The sequence below is a fragment of the Crocodylus porosus genome, unplaced genomic scaffold (genome assembly GCF_001723895.1).
Source record: "Crocodylus porosus isolate Cpor-Errol unplaced genomic scaffold, CroPor_comp1, whole genome shotgun sequence".
Taxonomy (NCBI): domain Eukaryota; kingdom Metazoa; phylum Chordata; order Crocodylia; family Crocodylidae; genus Crocodylus; species Crocodylus porosus.
In genome coordinates, this window is record NW_017728913.1 from 3,587,665 (window position 1) to 3,611,880 (window position 24,216).

A 24,216-nucleotide genomic window follows, 5' to 3' on the forward strand; every position below is an offset into this window, starting at 1 on the left:
GTGCCCCACCTCCCGCCACTCCCAGTGCGGCGCCGTGTACCCGCCCCCACCCCCTGCCGCTCCACCCTGCACAGCTGCAGGATCCCGTGAAGAGGGGGGGAAGGGAGTTTGCATGCAGCTGCTTTCCTCCCCTCTTCCTCCCTCTCCCTACTGGGAGTGCTGCTACCCACCATCCCATGCCACTGCTGCCTGCCACGAGCAGGGGGGGAAGCTTGCCTTGCCATCCCCGCCACCAGCACCCCGTGCCACCGCTGCATCCAAGGTGTGGACTGGTCCTGCCATCCCTCCTGCTGTGCTGGGCAGTCCCAAGGTGGCGGTGAAGAAGCTTCACTGCAGCCTAGCACAGCACACGCTTGGGGCAGCTGCAGCAAAAACTGTCTAGTGGCAGCAAGGGGGAGGGGCCACTTTCACCCATGCCGAGCAGCAGTTTCTGTCCAGCTGCTGCTGCTCAGCCCCGACAGGTGAGCCCGGAGCTGGTGTGGGGCTCAGGCTCAGCAGAGGCAGTGTGGGAAAAACTACTACTCAGCATGGGATAAAAGTGGCCCTTCCCCTTCCCGGTGCTTCCTGGTGCAGCTGCTCAGAGCCCACACAGGGCTGCTCTGTGTCTGCTCTGCACTGCCACTGCTGCCCCATAGGGCAGCTCAGAGGTGGCAGTGATGTGGTGGAGATGCAGGACAGCTCCGCACGGGCTCCGAGTGGCTGCACCAGGAAGTGCCGGGAAAGGGAGAGGCCGCTTTCCCTCCACGCGGAGGAGCAGTTTGTCCCATGCTGTCACTGCCCAGCCCAGATGGGTGAGTGTGGGGCACATGGGGTTTGGACTGTGTGCACTGATCCCCGCCTGTACTGCGGGGCTGGGGGGAGTCAGAGTGAGTGGGCACATGGCAGCAGGAGCTGGGCAGGAGCATGAGGCCCATGCCAGTGTCCCGGGGCCAGCACTGGAGTGGCCCAGAGCAGGACGGCAGGAGCATGGGGTCCTGGCCAGCAGAGACTCTATAGAGCCAGGCCAGGTCCCCTCTCTCCCTGCTGGTGTAGCCCAGCCAGGCTCCACAGACCCCTGCCAGCCTGCACCCCACACTCCTGCCACCCCACTCCTGGCCCCTCCCCCAGTGCCCTGCTGGCACTGGCCCTGTGCTCCTGTACATCTGCTTGTTTCCACTCGCCCCCAGCCCTACTGCCACTTTCCTGCCCGCCCACCAGTGGCTCCTGGACCACATGGTTCCTGGCTGCATGACCACGATGGCAGGACCTAGCAGGAGCCAGCCCGGTCCCCAAAACTGAGGCAATAGCCTGTGGTCCCCCTCTGCCTCAATGCCCTCCCCTTTCTTACCTGAATTTCCCACTCCAGTGCAGGGAGATGGGAACAGCCCCATAGTCCCAGGCCAGAAACCTCTGTTAGGCAGAGGCTTCCTCCTGGGGGGAGCGGGGCAGGACCGGGCAGGCCTTGCTGTTGCAGGGTCCTGCCGTGGCTTCCCTTGGGTCCTACTGGTGTGGTTCAGGATATGAAGTAAGACAGAAATTACACAAAAGAAAAACCTTTTGCGATCAAAAAATCAAAATCAGCTTTTACTTATTCTAAACTGAGACTGAGTCCTTCAGAGTTACTGGAATGTCTCTGGATTTTCACTGATTTAACTGTGAGCAAAAGTCATCCCAAGGCAATTGATGCTGTTAAACAAAGTGAATCAGTATTGTCAGAATCGTATCCAGGTGATGCTGGATACATTCTATGTTCATTTGCAATAAAGATTCCAGTGCACAGTCAATATAGAGCTAGAAAGTGAGTGAGATTAGGAGGCTGAAGGTCAAGAAACACAGCACAAAAGGATTCATTACAGGTTCTTTTCTCTGTCGATTTAAAACGTAAGTAAATTACATCCCTCTTCTACCCCCCAAAGAATTACAGGTTAGTACATATAAGCATCGACTTTGCTCTCTTTCCATATACTTCATTAGTCTGGTGTAGGGGTGTCAGATTCCTGGCCTCTTTGATGTTGTTAATCGAAAGCTCAGATTCTGCCAAATACAAATGTTCATTTATTTTAAGGATAATTACATTTCCACCTCCTACAGTACAAGGGATAATCTCCTGAATGTGAAACATCAGTGTGTAGGTGGTCTGAAACAATAATTCTGAGGGGTGAGAACTTCTCTCATTCATCTCAACATGGAGTTGTTTGGACCTTTTCACAGAACGAGCATGATGTGTCTGCTTTAGGACGCCGTATAAAGGTTTATAAGGAAAAAGAACTATTATTTAACAGTTGCTTTAACTTTCAGAAGGCAGCTCATGAAAAATACTAGCAAGCCAATATATTCTTAGGAGATGGTATATACTTCAGCAAGAATTAATTCTTTTTCACAACGTAAGGGCTGTCAACTTTCCTGCTCAAATTCAACTCTTCAGAGAGCATCTCAGGCCCAGGAACAAAAAGCATACATTTAAGTTCAGCCCACTATTTGTTAGTGGCTGACGACAGTTGACAGTTTTCCTGTCAGCGTGATGGAGCACTGTAGATTATCCTAAGAATAGAAGAGACGTAGTTAGCTTCGTTAAATCAGAAGTCAGGCAGAAAGCAGGGCAGGAAAAAGTGCCACCTTAGAGCTAACTGGTTCAAAGACAGGGTGGATAAAAACCAATGGTTTTAAAAAATGGATTTTTATTTAAATCAGATTTTTTTATTTCATTGTATTGTATTTATTTATTTTGTTAAGATGCTTTATAAAACAATAAACCTATATAAAGATAGTTTTAATTTAAGGTATGTTAGAGCTCAAAGCTATCATCATGGAATAGGGATTATGACTTCTAATTATATATTATTTGAAACAATATATTCATGTAACTTTTTTTTAGAAAAGTTTCATAAAAAGGTCACACCCGGCCATGGACTATATCACTGGACCAATCTTATGGGGTTCCCAGAGGCTCCTTTATAGATTGGTAAAGATTAAAGAAAATTATTCTACACAATGGGACTCAGTGCTCAGTCTCAAGGATCCCATTAAGCATCTCTGTGATGCTTAGTTTCAGTCTCAGACTGTAGATTTTGTAGATGTGTACACAAACTCGCAGAGAGACAAGAGTCAAGCCCTTACTTCTCTCTAAAAGTGCAAGTTTCAAAAGTTAAATGAATAGAGGATCTTTGGGGATGAAGTAGATCTGGGCAAGGAGGAGGAGTCTGGAGATAAATGCAAGGAGGGAGGGGCAGTAGAAACAAAACAGAAACATTTTGAGCAGAATATTCCAGAGGCCTTGAGGGGTAAGTTTCTGAGTATAGTCTCTCCACTCATTTGAGATCTAGTGAAGGAATGGTATGGTAGAAGGGAAAACCTATTATGGCAGCAGGCTTCCCAGGCTGTAAAAGAGACCCGGTTGGGGAATATTTTAATAAAAGTTATATCAAACAAGAATGCACATTTTCTAGAGAACAATAATGATTAAATCAAGGCTTCCTGACCAGTGATTTAAATCAGATCCACCCTATTCAAAGAGACAAACTTTTGTAGGTGAAAGCCTACTTTGTCAGATGCTATGAATTAAGAATAGAGTAAGATTTAAGAGATTGAAGCAAAAAAAATGTTTTTGAAGAATGCTGTAGATGTAATTATCCAGGAATTATAAGACAGACAAGGATTTCTTAGCATGATAACTTTTACTGGATCGGCTGCATAGTTGGGATCTGAAGAAGAATGTCTTGTATTTCAAAGCTTATCTAATTTATCCCAACTTAGACTTCTAACCATACAAATGGTCCAATAAAAGATATTACCTTAAGAAATCCTTGCCTCTCACCAAAAAAAAAAGAGAGAAACTCAGAGTACCTTATTCTAAAAATGGTTCTTGGAAAGCAGAACAAGTTTCTCTAACCATTTTTTTTTTTTGCTCATGGTTTTAAAAGCTTTCCCTTTGTTTTCCCAGTCTTACAGCCAGTTTTGCCTTTAGAGGTGTGAATCTTGGAATGACAATGAAGATAAAATGCAAAGTACATTGTTTTGAATATTGTGGGTTGTGGTAAGCTATTAAATTCTAGCCATCTCTAACTACCTGGAAATCAGCATGTCTACCTTTCTGTCAACAATTTTTCTCTTTTCAGGTCACTGGGATATATACTTCAGATCCCACAGAAACTGTCACCTATAACCCTCTTTAGAAGCCTGTTATACCAGCATAATTACAATAGTGTTTTATACTTTCAAATCACTATGCATATAATAATCAAATCCCAAACCACCACCAAGTAAGGATCATTTCCATTTTACAGATCAGGGAGGCACAGAAAGGTCACAATGTCAAAGCCAGTATCAGGTCTCACAAGCTCTTGGCTCTTGTTCATAGCTTCTAGGTTGTACCTCAAGTATTTAAAAATAACTTTTAAAAAAAACATATCCAAACTGGGCTCTGAAAGGAACTTTTTGATCAAGCAATACTAAGTGCTAGACTGCTTCAACTGCATAAGGTTTCAAAGTAAGAGACAGCTCTTAGCTGTAATGACCTAGAAGCTGAGTGATGAATTTGGCTTTGCTGAGGTAGTCTCTTGAGGAAATCCCCAGGGTGCTGCAGGAGAACAAGTTCTGGCCGGCAGTAAAAAGCACAGTTCTCATATGCCCTTGTGCAGATAATGTAAGCAAGAGGAAGTGGCTCTTTGTGCCTCTTCCAGCAGTTGCCCACCTTTGTAAAGGTCTTGTAAGAATCTGTCCCTAAGCTAGGGGAAACAAAAGGAGAGCTTTTACAACCATGGGAGGAAAAAAAATGGTGAGAAAATGGTTCTGCTTTCTAAACAGAATGTCAGGCACTGAGAAACTCAGCCCTGGTTCCCATTGAACAGAAAACTTCCTGAAATATCTGCCCGGCATGAAGTTAAATTTCACTTTAAAATGGGAATACACAACTTTCATTCAAGTCAATGAGAGCTTTGCATATACATACAAAAGCAGAATTTACCGCTCTTGGTATTCTTTTGAACAACAGCATATTTTTCCTCAACACTTCAATAATTCAGTCCCTGGATTTCATTTGAAGGGTGCTCAGGTGTTACCAAATAAGTTTCTTCAAAAACAGTAAATCCCACGGGGATTTACAGTCTGACATGTTGTGAAGATTTATAGTAAAAAATGACTTTTTTCTAGTTTATTAACAAGAGACAATCTGATTACTCTTGATTATGTATTGGTTTCTCTTGCAATAATGTGCACTCTCACTTTTAACTTTCCTTACAAGACATTAGTTGGTCTTGTACTATGTGTAACTTTTGTACACAGTATTATGAATGTAATCTGAACCCATCTGTTCTCTGGGGGCTTATCTGTTAAACTTCCTTCCTAATGAGCCTGGCTCTCACACTAAACTGTAACTTCATTATAGATCACTATTAGGGTTTTTCTTTCCTCCTAGCCTATAAGAAGAGGACATAGATCATTTTGAAGTCTAAGAGTGGTATTGTGGTGCAGTGGTCATAACTCAAATTGCACAGAAGTGAATAAAAATAAACAAAGTTCATTTAAATCTGGACACATGCTGTTTAAATATGATGTATAAAAATCACATGAACTGAAATTGAAAAGAGTGATACAAATTTGATATATTTCAAGGAAAAGCAATGTGATTAGGGCATTTCAGAGTTTCTGGTGAGCTCACAAATTATTTTAGCAATAAAAGAAAATGTTGCTAAATAAGGAAAAGTATCCACACGTAGATCTATCAGATATGCTTTATTTAAAAGACATGACTACCATCTGTCTTTGGACACTGATGAGGGAGAGGTGCTTGGCAACATGTGGAAGAAAAATTGGATGAACAGAAGTCTAATTATGCAAATCAGATACACTATTAAGATGGCCATCTTATTTGCATCCCAACACCGCATACTAATACTTCACAATCTTTATTGTATTTATAATACAATAAATACAACCTTTGTGAGATAAGAACCATGTACTACTAGCTCTCACTTCCTGACTGGGAACTAAGAGACAAGAGAGGTCAAGGACCATAGCAAACATAACATTTATCAAGAGATGAATGTGTTAACACCACACATTCAACCAATTTATTATACCATAAAATGGCAAACCGGTTACGAAGAAGTTCCAATTTTAATGGCTGATTTGTATGGCACTTTAAATTGAATGCATGGCACAGAGTCAACGGGCTTCTCCTACCTCGCAAGTAGAAACCCAAGTGCATTTTCGGGTCAGTTTCCCCACCTAGCACCCGTAAACCATTGTTTAGGATGGTCCTATGCTGAACTATGGTTTCTGTACTGCGTGTGGAGCCTGGGATCACTCTTTAGGGCTCCATGCACACTTGCAAATTGAAAGGGCCGTGCCAGCAGTCCTGTAATTGAGATCAGACCAATCTTATCCCTGAATCCAAATAACAGGTATCCTGCAGCAAGTCAGTTTGGGGCTTTATTTATTTATTTTATTAAGTGCCGGGACTCCGAGGCCAGGCGGGCCAGCTATAGGGAGAGCCTGCTTGCCACTGCCACACTCCTGCCCGTTTGATTTGGTGGCCGAATCTCCAAATCCGAATTGAATCGAGACAGTGATTTGAATCACTGAATTGAATCACTGTCCCTATGAACTGGCTGAATCTGAAGTCAAATCGAATATTTGCTGCTTTGTGCAGGCCTAGTTTTTAGGCACCTAATGTTCCAGATAAGTGCTTAGTGTGACATTTGAAAATGCTTTCGTGGGTTAGTTATCTAATGTCCAATGAAGTCATCTCTACTTGTTGGCCTTTTCTAAAAATCTCACTGATCTTATAAATACTTAAGGGCCTAAAAACCTTTTAGAGTCCATCCCTATGTGACCTGCCCAATATCCTACAGGAAACTTGTTTTAGAACAGGGTACCAAGCCCTGCTCATGCAAATCCAAAACTACAACTTCCCTGTTGAAGATTCTGAAGATACTCTCAATAAGTGAAATGAAGTGATGAGGTGAAATTTCTTTTACTAGCTCAGAAGTACCCTGAATATCTGTGGTGTGACCCTGAGATTCTGGCTGTTCCCCCTCAGGAGTGTGTAAATTTTCTTCCCTGGTATATTTAAATTTTTTCCCATCTTCCTCTTTGTGCCTTGTATTAGGGGAACACTGGTAGAGATTTTTGGAGCTGATACTGATATTTAAGGAGGCAGATTGGCCGATAATTATCCGATTTCTGATACAGCTGGCTTCAGCTGGTCAGTCTGTTGCGATAGAAGGGAAGGGGAGAGGGAAGGGGCGTGATGGGGGAGATCAACGCCCACCATAGTGAGGGAGGGGGCAGGGGCAGGTGTTGACCAGCTGGAGGCAGCTCTCTACGCTGACGACTCTGCTGCTCAGTACCCGAGTGCTGCGCTGTGGCTGTGAGCAGTACAGGCATTTATCAGTCAAATTACTGGCCCCATCAGGTTGATCTCCCATGCAGCAAATAGTCTTTACATCACTACTGATCTGATATTGGACCAATGTATTGGTGAACCTCTACCTTGCATCTAACAAGAGTCCATTTTAACCAGCTGGGACAAATATACCCTTGCAAGACATCTGTGACCAAAGAAACAGAAATTGAAAATGCTATCCTTACTAGGTTAGTGAGAATTTTCCAGGTCTCAAAGTGGTTAATAAGGGCACCAGCCACATGTTGTACCTACAAGTTTTCAGCATGCAAACTGCAAGTGAGAAAAACAAACTAAAGCTGTACGTAATTTTAGCCAGCCTTTCACTGCTGCTGTCTATGACTTGATCTTGCTTTTTTCTGAAGACAAAAAAGCATGCAAATTAAACCAAAAAAACCCGTGCAAACCCCATAATATGACTTCAATGGATTCTCCCCAAAAGTTCCCAATTGAGCTGACTCACTTCTCCAGTAAGGGCATGCAATATCATCTTTAATACCATCTGGAGCACCAAAAGAAAGATGGTTTTCCTGAAATAACTTTCTACAACTAAACAGGAAAGGGAAATTGCTAAAATGCAAGTGTATTTAATTGTTTAAATGTAATTATATTGATTGTTTCTTACCTCTTGGGTTTAATAAAGATAAATGTATTTTATGGGGGATGTATATAATGGAGGTGGCTTACAAATCCTGGGCCACATTTAATTGTTCACATCCGCAACAGTAAAGCAAGGATTCTCTAATGCCTTAAACCTTTCAGTACAATTAGACTATGACTTATGAAATCTTATAATAAAGTACATAAAGACTGGGCAGAGAATGTCTCCAAATCCAAAACATTCTTTTTTCAAGGGACATTTTCAAATTCAAATATTTTATTAAATTATCCTAGTGGAAAGAAAGAAAAAGAGATGTGGGGAGGAGAGAGAACTGTTTTCAAGGCCTTGTCTCAGTCCACTGGACTTGCTTTTTTGGAACTCAGTTCCACATATTAGCTATCAAAACTCCTCCAAATTTGGGCTAGGGACAAAAGTTACACATAAACCAGTTTAAGTGATCAGAAACTGGTTTAAACCTGTAACAGAACAGAAGTTCAGTGCACATAAACCAGTTTATTTCAAAATGGCCACAACTACTGTAAAACACACCTGGTTCAACGTAGTATCAGACTTAACTGATTGAGGTCAAGCCGGTTTATGGAACTTCTGTCCCGGACCCCTTCCAGTTCAAGTAAAATCACAGTTGCCCAGCATCTAAGGACGTCTTGCAGCCCTGGGCTGAACTGCCCTGTCTGCTTGAGCAGAGCAGGGTTGGCCCTGTCTCCCTGCTCTCTAGCCGGAGCAAGGGCTGGCTGACAAAGGGTTGGGGGTGGAAAACCCAGCTGGGAACAGTCTGGTCTGCCTGGTAGGGCACAGCAACCCCTGCCCAACTTTTCCTGCTGGGGGGGGGCGGCCGGGCATGGGACAGCAGGCTCAGGCAGAGGGGGATTAAACCCCTCCTGCCTCCCCTCTCCCACCTGCATGGGACCCCAACCAGGGTCTTCCCTCTGCTTGTAGCTCAGCATGGCCCGGGACCCCCAGAATCCCCCTCCCAGCCAGGGGGTAATCCTGCTGTACCTTCCCAGCCTGGGGCAAAGGTTTCACTTGCGGCAGCCCAGGAGCAAAGGATGAATCAGGTGGGGAGAGGGGGAGCGAAACCAGCCCCAAGCCCAGGTGGGGACATGCACAGAGCAGAGCACAGAGTGGCAGTAGCTGCATCCTGGACGTGAGCCCTGCCGAGCAGAGGGACCCAGCTGGGAGGAGGGGGGGCAGGGAAGGGGCTCCAGTGTGTGTCTGTGCTAGCTCAGAGCAGAGCCAAGGATGCAGCTGGAAGAGCCCGGTGGCCCCTTCTACCTGCTGGAGAGTAGCACCTCTGCTGTTTTGCCTTTGCCAGAAATATTTCCCCTTTCCTCTGCCAAAAATACCTTTCCCATCCATCCAGCTGCTCTGCTGGGAGAACTGATCAGTCTTCAAGTGAGGAACAGCTCCCAGAAAGAAGAGGAGGAGGAAATGAACTGGGGAACTCAAGCGGTGGCCCCACCTTGTTTCACAGATTCTCTACTCCCATTGGCCAGTTAGAGGAAACCAGGAGCTGCTCACCCCCTTCCTTCCCTACCTCCAGTAATCTAAACCTTTCCTGGGACTTTTTAAAGCATTTTCAGTCTGTACCTGTTTCACTCTCTCTCCTACTGGTAGACCAACTACCACAAATTATGGGTTACATGCAGGCAGCACCCAAACCCCACAGAATGAACCTACTTAAGTAGCTAAAGTTCAGCTTGCAGCCTACTACCGAAACTGAACACTGTGCCTTGCCATAAAACTTACTGTAAGATAATAAATATATATAATACAGGAAATTATGCTAAATATACTCGTCTTTTGTGAAAATAGAAATGTCAAAGATAGGGAGGTAGCACATCATGAGCATATATATCAGGGGCAGGCAATTATTTCAGCTGGAGGGCCACTTTATGGGTTTGGGTGAGCTGTCGAGGGCCACAAGGGTAGCCCCACCCTCTGGTCACCATCTTGGGGCTGGAAGTCCTGTCACCTAACCCCCAACTTTTGCCACCAGAAGTCCCTCCCCTTGCCTGCAGAAGTACTCCTTTTGGGAAGGGGGTTTGTCATCTTAGAACTGGAAAAAAACCAAATTATATACTAAAAATCAAACACTGACAATAACATACTTTAACTTTATTTAAAAAAATATTTTTGTCTTAATTTGTGTGTGATTGATTGTGTGGTGTATATAGAGGTGATTGTGTAATAGCTCAAAATGAGGTCTTACTCTTGTATGTTGTAGGGGGGGTATGGAGTTGGGAGGCTCTGGGTGTGTGTGAATGTGTGTGTACATGGGGTGTGAGGGAGGATGTGGATGTGGGTATGGAAGGTTTGTAGGGGGTATGTTTGTGTGGATGTGTGGGTGGGTATGGGGCTTGTGGGGGACTGTGGGATTTGTGCAGGGGGAGGGTGGCTGGGGGTAGGTGTGGGTTGTGCGTGGGGGGTGCGGGTGTGCATGTGTGGTGAGGTGTGCACGCGTAGCAGTGAGTGATGCTTCCCCCAGAGGTGCATGCGTATGTGTACAGGGGGTGTGCATGTAGGGAGGAGTCTGGGGGTGGGTGCAGTGTTTGTGGGGTGTGGGATTATGGGTGGGGGAAGGTGTGGGAAATGGGGTTTCTGGGGAAGAATTTGAGGATATGGTGGGATGTGCCTGGGAGCCCCCTGCACACACCCCCCTGAGCCAGTCAGCACCCACCCCACCACAGCCCTGTGGTGCTTCCCCACCACTGACAGCAGTGATCAGCCCCAGCACACGACGTGTCTGGTCTGCACTCACCCTCGCCTGAGTGGATCAGTGGGAACCTGGGCACAGCCCTGTCCCAGCCCGCGCCATACCTCCCACACACATCCTGCTGCCCCCTGGGCTTGCAGTGGGGCTGGGGCGGCTCTGCAGCTGGACTGCCTTTCTAGGTGAACCCTTCTGGCTGCCACTGCTGCCGGCCTCAGCCCTGTTGTACCAGTGGGGACCCATGTTGCACTGCCCTGACCCTGTGTGCCCCACACCTGCTCCAGGGTCACCCGCCCAGGCTCAGCAGCAGTGGTGCAGGACAGAAGCTGTTGCTCAGCGTGGGGGAGTAAAAATGGCCCCTTCCCGTTGCCACTGCCTGACCATTCCTGCTGCAGCCTCCTGGAATCTGTGCCACACCACGCTACCCTTCTGCTCTGCAATGCCACCGCTGCCCTGCTGGGCAGCCTGATGCAGAGCAGCCCAGCGTGGCATGGGCTCCAGGCAGCTACAACAGGAATGGCCAGGAAGTGGTGAGGGGGGATGAGTTACTTCCTCCTGGATGCTGAGCAACAGCTTCTATCCCATGCTGCTGCTGCTGAGCCTGGGTGGGTGAGCCTAGAGCAGGCACAGGGCATGTGCAGTCAGGGCTGTGCAGCATGGATCCCGGCTGGTACCACAGGGCTAAGGTCAGTGGTGGCAGCAGCCAGAAGGAGCTACCACTGCTGGGGGTGCCTAGAAAAGCAGTGCAGCTGCAGAGCTGTACCAGCCCCACTGCGTGGCCATGGGGCAGCAGAATGTGCCACCGCTAGACTATGCCTGGCCAAGCAGAACCAAAGGACTTGTCACAGGCCAGACAAAGACCCACTGTGGGATGTATTTTGGGATGTATTTTGCCCACCTCTGGTATATAAAGTTTTCCAGGAAAAGTAGCACAGTAGTTTGAATATAAAGTCATCATTTGTTTAAAGTTTTTTTGTGTTACTAGCCACAGCTCTTAGGTACTGTGAATATTATGACTCAGTTGATTGGATTATCATTCTCAGATTTTTTAAATACTAGATATCATCTTGCAAAGAAAAGAGGAACAATGAAAAAGTTTACATTTTCCACTGGTGTTTACTAAAACATGTGTTTCTTACTAGTTTCAATATCAAATTACACAGGGGAAGGCCTAACTTGTGGGGAACTCATGCAAATACAGCAAAGACAAGGAATGCTAGCACTGGATTTACATGGCCTACTGTGCCATTCTTTTAAAAAGTTATCTGAAAATACATACAGCTGTTTCTCTTGTGTTAAAATGTAAATCTCTTTCATAGCCCATATCTTTAGTGATAACTGCCTTAGTGGCAGTTTATTGCCTACATAGCTCTTTTCTATTTCTGGCTAAAATTAACCCAGAGTTTGACATGCGTCTTTAAGTAGCTGTCAAGATGAATCATGCAGATTCATGAGTCAAAGGTATTCAGGCTTCAATGAATGGGTTTTGTGTCTTTTTTTCATTTAAGAAACATTTAACATATCAAAGCTTTGTCTTACCATGTTGTTATTAAAACAAGTTAGGTAGAATTTGCAGGCCATCAAGATGGTTTAAATCACTTTAATTTGAGAATATATATATATATATATATAGCTGAGTGAGTTGTGCAAGAGGAAGCTAACAGGACAGCAACTCTTCTGTAATATGATGTAAAAGGTAGAGTCATAATGTACCAACGGATACCCTGTGAAAGCTCCTCTTCTTCCACACTTTAGACTGTAAGAGAAAAAGTTCTTCGCACACAAGCCTCTTTATCTCTGCATATACGCTAGGGTTGGTGTGTCTGCAGTACCTTTCATCCTTTCCCCCAAAATATGCTCTTCATCCAGCTCTTGGACTGCATGAAGGAGAGCACAGCTGCGGATGAGGAAAAAAGCAGGAAAGGAGTGACTGAGGTGGGGTAAGGAAGGGCAGGAATATAAGCATATGTATAGAAAGGGAGGGATATATGATCTCCCTCTGCCCTCATGAAAATTAACTGGTAAAGCCTTGCGGAATGGAAAGCAGCTTAACTATCCAAACTGTTTTCCCCCCCAAATTGGTCAAGAAAATCACGTCATTGGCCACATCTACACAGGCCCTTTAATGCACATTAGCTTTTTTTAATGTGCATTAAAGCATCCCCAAAACACCTGTGCTCTTTTGAAAATGCTCATTAAAATAGGCCAATGCACTTTTTTCCACTACCTCACAATGGATATTTAATGCATATTATCTAAAGCACATTAATTGAACAAGCAGATGTGCCCAGTGTGGGCTATATAGATGTCAAGTTGCCAGTTTCAAAGTTCACATGCTGTTGATTAATTTGTGGGTTTGCAGTGGGCGAAAAGACAAAGTGGGAATGTAGCATTGTTTTTTTTTTTTTAAACACTGGAAAAAGTTGGCTGTCGGCCTAACTCAAAAACAGCTGAACAGAATTTGCATTTCCTCTGGGAAATGAGCAAGCAGAGAAGGCTGTACAAAAGAAGATTTATGAAAGTTTGCCACCTGCACCATAGTTTTGCAAACAAACAAACTGTATTTATGAATTTTGTTTTGGGAGTTTCAGAGAGTGTCTTGAAAATGTTACTTTGCTTGCCTAGTTAGTAGTCTGGCCTTATAACAGATGGCTACTGTTTTAATGCTTTGTCAGTTCTTGATTGAGGCTTTCAAATGTGATAGGTTTTTGACAGTGCAGGAAAGAAGATTTCACTCTTGGGGCTTGGCAACTGCGTCAGTTCAGGTAGGGAAATAATTAACTGAATTATGTGAGCAGAATTCAGATTTTGGAAGCATACATGTTCTCTCCAGAAGTTTGCTATTAAGATGCAAATAAAGGTTTCTCCTACAGTGAACACAGAAACCAGCAGGAATTTAGGAGATGTCCTTGTGAGTCAGATTAAATATCTCTTGAATCTACTATGCTGTCCCTGAAAATAGTTGGTATCAGATGCTTCACGGAAAGGCACAAGAAGTTGTAGAAAATCTGTCCTTATTTTGGATTAAATCATTTTTCCCCAACACAATATTTATGAGCTTGAGAAAGTAAAATAAACAGAAACAAACACCGTTGTGATGGACATTTACTTCAAAAACTGAACAGAATTTATAGATTCATAGCTCATGTCCCCTAGAATTCCTTCTGGCCATAACAATGGTCAGAACTAGCTTAATGCTTCTATTTCTTATACCGTTAGTAAATGAGTTGGTGTCCTTCACTTGAGATTCTTTAGTTTACAGTTCATGGAGAATCAAACTATTATTTTAGTTTTAGCGAAGTCAGAGGATATAGCTCTTTCAGAGCTGCAACATGTGAACCCAATTAAAGCAGGGCATTAGAGATACAATACAATTTATCAAAGAAGTGCCCAACTTTGGGACTGAAAGTTGAATTCCCCCATGGGCAGATAAAAGATTATGTCAGCTGTAGATAATGGAAATCGCATGGGTGGAAACAAAAAGATCAGACAGCTGCCTAGACTAGTGTGGGTAAAGCTCACCGGTGCCACAGTTAACAGTTTAAGGGAATGGCTATCATCCAGTCTGGCCATCTTTAACTTACTGGCCTAAATGATTCAACACCAATCATTACCAGTACTGGGGTAGCCTTTAGCAGGAATGTAGAGTGAGGTTTAAACTCGTACTTCAATGCCAAAGCAAGAGACCTTAACCACGCTGCCTGCAGAAGGTTGGGTACTACTTGAAAGATGAAGTAGGGTCTCTGTTCTTTGGCAGAAAGAGAGGAATGAGAACCATCAGGATTAGAGAAGAACCAGGCTCTATACCATGCGGTTTCAAGGCATAAAGATAGTAGAGGTAAGTAAGTGGAGAAGATAATGGACAGATCCTGCCTGCTGTTCTCTCACACATCACACAGAATCAGACCATTTTCAGGGGGAAAGGAAGGGAGAGACGGGACAAAAGAAAAGCAAGATAAAAAAGATGCCATATGTATGCGCATGTGAGCAAGAGCTAGTGATGCTACAAAAACATAAACCTTTTACCTATTTGAATCGACAGCCTTTGCCTTGCAATTATGAAAGGTTTTCCATGATATTGTCTTAATTGTTAAAAATTAGAAAAAGGGGGAGAGATCCAATAGCTTATTCTCTCTCTCACTGGCTATTTTATCCTGGCACCTACCTCTTAGCTCATAACCCCCCTAGTTCCCTTGACTCTTTTCCAGAGCATTCTCCTCCAAATCACGTCTCTTGCTAGAGCTAATGCAGCAGCTGGTAGAAGGAGAATAAGTGTTACGTTCTTATGAAATGAATTCTTTTTTTTTCTTTTTAAACAGGGGAACATCTATTACTTAAATTATTAAGCTACTTTTTACCATGCACCACTTCTCACTGCAGAAGCATAATTGTTTAATAGGGTAATTAATATCAACTGAGCTTTTCTTTGCTGGTCCTTTAATGACTGGCTACAGTATAAAGCAACTGCAATTGAAGTTTTCTTTTTGGACATTAGCTGAACAATAAAAAGACTCCAGTGTAAAATGTGGCTGGTGAATTGCTTTCATGCTAAGATGACAAAGAGTTAACACAATACTGGCTGTGATCTTTCCAATGATAAACAGCCTTACTCACTATAATAGAAAGTTAGGGTTGGAAGGGACCTCAGGAGGTCATCTAGCTCAACCCCCTGCTCAAAGCAGGACCAGCTCCAACAAGATCATCCCAGCCAAAGCTTTGTCTCGCTAGGTTTTGCAAACCCCCAAGGATGAAGCTTCCACTACCTCTCTGGGTAAACTGTTCCAGTGCTTTACTACCCTCCTTCCTAATCTCTAACCTAAACTTCCCTTGCTGCAACTTGAGACTGTTGCTCCTTGTTCTGTTACCTACCACCAATGAAAACAGTTTAGCTCCATCCCCTTTTGAACCCCCCTCCAGGTAGTTGAAGGCTGCTATTAAGTCTCTTCTCAGTCTCCTCTTTTCTAGACTAAATAAGCCCAGTTCCCCCAGTCTTTCCTCATAACGCATGTCCCCCAGCCCCCTCACCTTTTTTGTCAACCTCTGCTGGACACATTCCAATTTGTTCACATCCTTTCTGTAGTTGGGGGCGGGGGTGGAAACTGAACACAGTACTCAAGATTTGGCCTCACCAGTGCTGAACAGAGGGGAATAACCACTTCCCTCGACCTACTGGTAACACACCTACCAATGAATCCCAGTATGCCATTAGCCTTCTTGGCAACAAGGCTACACTGCTGACTCATATTCAGTTTATTGTCTGCTGTAACCCCCAGGTCTTTTTCTGCAGAGCTGCTGCCCAGGCAGTCAGCACCCAGCCTGTACTGGTGCATGGGATTGTTCTGTCCAAAGTGCAGGACTTTGCACTTGTCCTTGTTGAACCTCATGATGTTGTTGTTGATTCCTTTTGGCCTAATCCTCCAATTTGTCTAAGTCACTCTGAATCCTAGCCCTACCTTCCAGCGCATCTATTACTCTCCCCAGCTTGGTGTCATCTGCAAACTTGCTGAGGGTGCACTCTATGCCCTCTTCCAGGTCATTGATGAAGGTATTGAACAAAACCGGACCCAGAACTGACCTCTGGGGCCCTCCACTTGATACTGGCTGCCAACTAGACATTGAGCCATTGATTACTACTCTGAGCCCAAAGCTCCAGCCAGTTTCTGGTTTGAGGCAAATATATTTCTGCTCCTATTTTTGTACTTAATGCCTGTCTTGATAAGGACCTACTAGTTCACTGCAGATTGACTTCATGTGCAGAAAGTGTAGGGATAGGATAAGTAGAAAGAAGTGAGATACACAATGCTCAAAATTTTTACTGGATTTTGTTGCCTGCTAGTAACTCCAGCCAATCAGCCACCCTAATCAACAACAAAAAAACTCTTAATATTGGTATTTATTTTAATCAGATCACATAGGACAAACAGTGCTGGAAACACAGAGGTGCTAAAAGTTCTACCAGATACCACTAAAGCCTTTTTCTCTTTCATATCATGGCCTGTCAAATACTTTCATTACCAGTGCTGGTAATTTACTATGAAGATCTGTGGAAATCTCCTTTGTTTTCTTATCTATACACACCTTTGATAAATAAGCTGTCACTGCTTATTTACTCCACTACAAGCTTAGATTCTGAAATCCTGGTTTTATTTCACAATACCCCAAGATTTTTCTCAGTCTATGCAATACAATAGTGGAACTTAAAGCACCTTTTGTGAAGTCCTTAAAATTACGGTATGACCAGATTAACAGTGCAAAAATGTTACAAGAGTAATTTATCATTCTTAGTAAAAGAAATCTATATAAAGTACGATGAGCAAAATTTAAATGTAGTCTAAGCAGAAACTACTCCACTGACTTCTATAGAATCACAAAGTCGTCGGGTTGGAACAGGCCTTCACAGATAACCCATTCCACAGTCCCCCTGCCTAAGGCAGCATCATCCGTATCCAAACCATCCCACACAAAACCATTATCTAACCTATTAGCAAAACTACAGTCAACCCTGACACAACTACAAGAAATAACCCCCTAATCTGTCACAGATAAAGTAGGGGGACCATGGCAGTCAATGTCCTGCTGCTGCAAAAATTATTAAAATATACTCAAGTGATCCAAGGTCTGTACCAATCTCACTATGGAGTAAAATTCCTTCCCGATTCCAAATAGGATGACTGGTCTGACCTTGAGTGGCAAGACAATTTATCCAGGAACGTCTGGATTTAAGTCCCAGCAGGGGCATTGGCACACCCTAGTCACAGTTCTCAGCTCTGGTTGCAGCTAACATGCGATGCTTTTCAAGAAGGCTTAGAAAACCCTGACATGTAGCAGAAAGGGGACGGGGGGGAGGGGGATTCCCTTCCAACCCTATGCAGCAACCATCATGGTCCAGAGCCAAAACTTCATAATAGAAGAACAAAGGCACAACTATGCCTAGGATCATCCCTCACAAATGTCTGTCCAACATTTCTTGAACACCTCCACAACTTCTCAAGTTAATCTATTCCACTGCCTCACCAGTCTAACAGTGAAGTTCTTGATATTCACTCTAAACCTACTTTGCCGCAACTTCAAGCCACTGGTCCACGTCCTACTCTCTGCAGCAGGACAGGATATGTGTTTTACCTCTTTATTACAGCCCTTCAGCTATTTGAAAACTACTATCACATCCCCTCTTAGGTGCCGTTTGTGCAAGCTGAGTATGCCTATTTCCTTCGACCTCTCCTTGTATGACTCCAAGCCCTTTATAATTTCTGTCACCTGTCTCTGGACTCTCTAACTTCTTTATGACCTTTTTTAAATGTGAAGCTCAAAACTGCACATCATACTCCAGATGAGGTATACCCAGTCTTGCACCTAATGTTTCTATTGTTGCATCCCAAGACAGCATTTGCCTTTTGTGTGGCTGCATCATACTACAGACTCATGTTGAGTCTGATCTACCAAACCTCCCAGATTTTTTCTCCATAGTGCTGCCATCTGTCATGTCATCTGTAAACTTGCTCAAGAAGCTCTCTATTCCAGCATTCAAAATATTAATAAACACAATGAACAGCACTGGGCCCAGGACAAATCCCAGCAGGATCCACTCAAAGCCTCCTGCTGCTTTGACATGGATCCATTTATAATCACTCTTTGCTTGTGGCTATTGAGCCAGGTGTCTATCCAGCTATCCACCTTAAAGTGGTTTTGTTCAGCTCACATTTGTCCAGCTCACACTTGTTTGAGAGGAGGTTATGTGAAACCTTGTCAAAAGCTTTGCTGAACCATGGAGTCACACCAGATAGCTATTTACCAGTATGCATTCATAGTGGGGTAAAATACTAACTAGCTAATATACACAGCACTCTTGTAAAAAACATATCTCCATTTACAAGTGGAGAAACCAGAGCAAAGGTATTAAGTGACTTGTCAAAGGCTGCACTGAGAAGAAGGGTGGAATTAGGAATATAACACAAGAATATCCAATTTCCAGTCATACTGGACTTCTGCAGGGATAGGAGAGGGTAGCAAGGAGTAAGAACTGCTATTCCTATAACAGAAGCAAGGGAGAGACAGTGAGCAAGCAGAGTAGGTGAAGTTGCTGCTGTATCTGCAGAATGGGAAACAAAACTACCCCTTTGAAAGTACAAGAAAGGGAAAAGAAATTAGGGGTCCACAAGCAGGAACGCAACCTGATGCTTAGGGAACAGGCTCATAGCCGGAACACTGCCCCCTCTCCCCAAAAGAACCAGCACAATCAGAAGACCTGGGATGGTTTTGACTGGGGGCAAGGGGTGCACAGAACTGACAGAAAAACCAACGAGGGAACAAATTAATGTATTCAATTGATTTGGGAAAAATAAGAACTGATTAGGTCAGAGATGACCAATTACAGAGCATGAAGATATAACAGTGCAACTAAATAGGTATGAATGGGGTTTTCAATCAGAGAAATTTTACAGGCTTCCTCTTATTCCTCTGCTTGACCATCTGAGGACTGAAGAGGACCACACTGTACTTCAGCAGCAGTAAGGAAACTCAATCCCTGACCATGCCAGAGAGAGACTCCCGCACAGCCAACAGGCCAGTGGCTTGGGCATTCATTTGGCAGCGGAAACCTAAAATAGGCAGAGGAAAGACTAGAAACTCAGGCCTCCCGCATCCCAGGTGAATGTCCTAACCACTACAGTAGTGGCTATAGTGAGACAGGTTGACCTTTCACATCAAAAATCCCATATTAGGCCTAAAACATTTTTCAACAGAAGTTGTGTAAAAAACAATCCCTTGTTGGGAAGTTTTGGTTTTGATGAGTCAACATTTTTGATGAAAAATGTTTCATTGGAAACTTCCTGGCGTGTTTTCCCCTGAAAACCCACAACTTTTTAGACAGACAAAGTTTCACTGAAATAATTTAAAATGAAATACTTCATTCGGACTCTCCCAAAAGGAAATTGGAAGTTCCAGCAAAATATTGTGTAAAATACAAGTTTTTTTTTAAAAAAACAAAGAAGAGAAAAGAAATGATCTTATGAAAAATTCCAGATCAATTCTACTTTATACTCAACACTTCTGTGATACAGAGGCCTGCTTCTATTGTTTACCTACATAATATTATTCATGGAGATTCAGCCAAGCTAAAACAAATGCTTGGATTATTTTTATTGCAGAAATCATGTCAGATTTAAACATGCTTAATTTGATCCTACTTTTACAAGGATTTCATTTTGGGATTCCTTTATACTCCCAAACATGTGCAATTCTAGATCTATTATGTCTGAAATATTTCAGTTGGTAATTAGGCCAAAAGGGAGGAATTCTTAATACTTCATGTCTTTCTTCATCGTTTCCTGACTGAAAATCATTCATTTGAAGTCTACTTCATGACCCCGTATTGTACAATATCTTAAGTATAATTAATTGCCCTCTCTATCTTTCTCTAATGAGAGCTAATTGGACGCCTTCATGTCAAGTATAAATGTTCAAATGCAAGTATCTACAGTCAGTGTTCTCAGGTGGGCTCTGTATACTCTCGACTCTATACAGATACAAACGGGTATTGGGCTCTGTGGATGCAAATACACATGCTATTAATGCAATGCAACATACTCTGCTGTTCACTGCATCAGACTTTAATGCTCTTGGGTCCTGCGTATATGTGCGTACCCGGGACTGCAGCACATCGAGCCCAGCTGGAGCAGCCCGGATAGCGGAAGTTCGGGAGAAGGGAGGAAAGGCAGCCCACCAGCCCAGCTCAACATGCTGTGGAGGGGGTGGCTGGTGCATGAAGGTGGTCTAGTGCAGAGACAGCCAGTAGGCAGCCCCTGCACTGAAGCATCCTCATGCCCCAGCCAGCTTGGTCCCTGTCTACACATGCACTGGTGCAAGCTAAAAAAAACTGCACCACAGAATAGTATTTGTATTTAAAAGTATTAACTGGTGGTGGAGTTTATTAGTTTTGTGTGACCTAATTGGGCCGCATGGATAGAGGTGGAGATGTTTACTGTGGAGCTAATTAGGCAGCTCTGCATAAATGTGTTGGATAGACACACCCACTAAGAGTTAAATTATTCTTGTATGCCTTAGATCAGCGATTCTCAAAAAGGGTGCTGTGGCACCTTGGGGTGCATTCATGTCCTTTCAAAGTTGCCACAGGGTGCCAAGCACTATTAGGTGTGCAAATATGATTCACAAAATAAGCTCAGAGATTTCAAACAGGAATCCAGAGTATTAAAAACATTATGATCTGATGTTGTCTTTCTTAGTTGCAAAACAAAAGAATTAATCTATTTTTCTATAATCAAAAAAACAAGTGAAAACTAAGGTCTGGGATTTTCTAAGGGGCGCTTTGAAATTATTGAGGGGTGCCTTGATTCTGTGAACTTCCAAAGATAATAACTGACTGGCACCACAAAAAATAAAAATCAGGTCTTTGGCAACAATATATCTGTATAAATCTGGGAACCAACAGACTCAGAAACAATGAGTAAAATATGCCAAAAGGTATACATTATGTTACATCAAATACTAGGCTGGATGCCACTGATTATACCTTACTGAATCTGAGCTTCAGATCTATATATTGGAAATATGTGTCCACAAAAACAAATGTTGATTTGCACAAAGATCTACTGAAAATTCAGAATTAAAGCAAATAAGATTGCTAACAGTAATACTCAAACTTTACTATGCTTTCATATGAAAAGATCGTATGAAAAATTAATCTTTATTATTATTAATTTTTAATTTGTATATTTTTTAATTATTACACCCTTTATGAAGAACAAATATTCAAAACACACAAAGAAATTAGAAGTTAAGTATAAGAATATTTTAAAAAAATGTTATTCTTTGGTATGCAGCTCGACATGAGCTTTTCTGCTTAATATGAGTTGGAAGCAATTTATTTTGTTAAATGAGCCAAATCCCATTCACTTTATTCAGACAAGTCAGAGAAAATGATGCAGAAATCAGTGGGATTACTAATGTCCAAGTAAACATGACCTAAGAACTTTCAGAGCAATATAACATTGGAAAAATGTGCAGAAATCCGATTTTAAGTGAAATACCCCATTTAAAAATATTTTCCACACAGCTAATACTGCTGATGTTCTCTCCCACAGTGTTGGATCTATAGGTCTGGCTGGACTCTGATCATTACAGGCCCCAGACAGAGACAAGAGTAGCTTTTTATCACCTTATTTATTGCCAGCTCCTAGGATCTTGAAGGTAAATCAACTAGCTCCCAACATAAATCAGAGTAAGACTATGTATGGACATTCAAGAAGGTTAGACTGAGTTAAAAATGGCCATCTGATTTAAGGTAAGTCAGGATGGGGGGGCTAGTGGGGGGCTTAGGGGAATGGGGCAGCAAGTGGAATCTGTGGGGGGAAGAATTGAGGGGACCAGGGGGAAAAGCAGGGTCTCTAGGGGGGAATTTGGGAGATTGGGGGGAAGTGGGGTCCACCAGTTGGGGGGATTGGGAGGACAAGCAGGGTCTGTGGAGGGGATCAGGGAGGTCACTGTGGTGGGATTGGGGGATCGTGAGGGGCTACTGAGGTCTGGGAGGGTTTGGTGGGATCAGGGGGGCTAGTGGGGTCCTTGGGGGACTCTTCCCCACCCTCCCAGGGTGCAGGGGCTATTTTTAGCCCCCTGACCCTCCATCCCCAGACAAACAACTGCCCAGTAACCCACCCCCCATCTTGTATGCCCCTCCCCCTGTCCTGACTTACTTCTTCGGCTCCTGGCATTAGTGCATACCGATAAAACTGGCACCGGGAGCAACTTGCAGGATGTGGGGTTTAGTGGGCTCTGAGGGGATGGTTGGTCCCCTGGGGAGGGGTAGTCTGTCTCAAGGTGGGATAAGGGGTCAGGAGGTTAAAAATAGCTGGGGGGCAGGCATAGGAAAAGAACAGCCCTGGGGCTGGGGCTAGTAGCTGGGCCTTCCCAGCCCCAGGGCTGCACTGGGAACTGTACAGAAGTTCAGTCAGATCAGTCTCCCTGGACTCAATCTCAATTAGAGTTAGTCTAAGATACCATTAACTTAGATCAGGTTGGCCATGTTTAGATACATCTAAATTTCCTGAACTTCTGTACAGTTCACACTTAGATCCACCACCTAACTAGGGAAGTAAGCATAAAGTCCACATCTGGGCAAACTGTTAGATTAAGTGGGCATTTTTAATGTAATCTAACCTTCCCTTAACCTCCCTGAACATCTGTATATACCCTAAATGTGCAGCTAATTTAATATCTTACAGCTTGTGCTTCATCATGCAGTCATTATGCTAGCTATAGATTGATAGACAGCAGCAGTGCTCTAGCCCCAGTTCCAACCCCAACAATTCATCATCTATCAAGCATAAAGTCTTGAAAAGTTAAACTAACCTGAATCAGTCTGGTGTTCGAGATCCTCTCTGGATACCTACGAAGTGTCAGAGATTGAATCTAACACACACACACACACACACACACACACACACACACTCACACTCACACACACACTCTCTCTCTCTCTCTCTCTCTCTCTCTCTCTCTTCACCATTCATACCCACCAACAGCCCCCTGGGAACCTCGCACTTGGCTTATAGCAGGCAGAAGGGTTTCTCCTAAAGTTTCTCCTACTGGCCACCATGATTATGAAGCTGTGACCTCAGCCTCCCTCAGCTTCTCACTGCTAATCCCTTTGCCCATTCCTCCTAATTTATTGGTAAGTTGGAATGAGAAGCGAAGGAAAAAGAGCTTAGCAAAAAAAAAGAGGTAGTGGCAACCCTGGCTGCTGCTGTGGGTCGATTAAGGGATCAAAAATGATGGCGGTTGCTCCCATACCAAGAGTTATAAACCTACATGAAATCATAACACTTAGCATGTCAAGTCACAAGGCTACCAAATATTCAATTACTTGCAAATTGCCCGTCATGAATGATGGGGGTAGGGGGAGACGGGGATGGAGCACTGCCACCCAGCACCCTGCAGTGCTGCCACTCTGCTTCTGGCCCTGTGCCCCCCCCCCACCTCCAGCCTCCATCCCCGTGTGCTCCCCTGCGTCCCCCCCCACACCCTGCTTCTGGCCCTCCAGAGGAGAGCTACTTGTATGGTATGGGGACTTCAAGTAAGGTCCTATAAGGAGAGATGGAGGGACTTGGATCTCTTGAGACTTTGCAAGACAAGGCTGAGAGGTGACCTTGTGGCTGTCTACAAATTCATTGGGGGGGGGGAAGGAAAGAGGGCAGGAAGGAATAGGAGATGCTCTGTTTACCAGGGCACCCCTTAGGGTAACTAGAGACAACTGCCACAAACTGACAGAGAGCAGATTTAGATTGGACATCAGGAAGAACTTCTTTACTATAAGGGTTACCAGAATCTGGAATTGGAGGTGGTGCTCTCCTTCCCTGGAGGTCTTTAAGAGAAGGCTGGATAGGCATCCAGCTGGGGTCATCTGACCCTAGCGCTCTTTCCTGCCCAGGGCAGGGGGTCAGACCCAATGATCTACTAAGGTCCCTTCCAACCCTAAAAATCTATAAGATC

The 24,216-nt window shown here is 43.9% G+C and overlaps 1 protein-coding gene across 2 annotated transcripts in view; it reads right to left on the bottom strand.

Moving 5' to 3' along the window:
- Positions 1 to 24,216, bottom strand: part of RNF150 (ring finger protein 150) — a 194,381-nt gene that overhangs the window by 72,483 nt on the left and 97,682 nt on the right. The window lies entirely within an intron of this gene.